The following is a 482-nucleotide window of genomic DNA, read 5'->3' on the forward strand; positions in this document are numbered from 1 at the left end:
TGTGCCAGCTGTAGCAGAGCAGTTGGTGTGGTTTTGGCCACTCTTGCTTGGGAACTCTGTAGCTAGCCGAGATATTCAACTCAACCCTGCAAAATAGTCCACTGAGCCCGACAGACAACATGCTAACCAATGATTAGTGTATTGTGTTTCTCAGTTGGTTATGTTGGGGAAATAGTCAACCATAGGGTGGTTTTTGCCTGACAGACAACACAATAACCAACTGTTGACAGCTCAACTAATGGTTGACAACTTAAACCTTTAAAGCAACAATTCGGCTTGCAGGGCCTCTAGAGGGCGGGGCTTGGAAGAATCCAAGTAGGCTCTGCAAGCTGGAAGGCTGGAAGCTCCTCATTCCTGTTCTAGAGTGTTACATAATTGTGGGAGCATGTGATGGAATTTTGTAAACTTGTCTTTTGAAATAAAGATTCTTGGATGGAATCAGGTAAAACTGAGTTAAGCCTTTTGTAGTCAGTTTGTTGTTG

This window comes from Elgaria multicarinata, chromosome 3, assembly GCF_023053635.1.
Source record: "Elgaria multicarinata webbii isolate HBS135686 ecotype San Diego chromosome 3, rElgMul1.1.pri, whole genome shotgun sequence".
Classification (NCBI taxonomy): domain Eukaryota; kingdom Metazoa; phylum Chordata; class Lepidosauria; order Squamata; family Anguidae; genus Elgaria; species Elgaria multicarinata.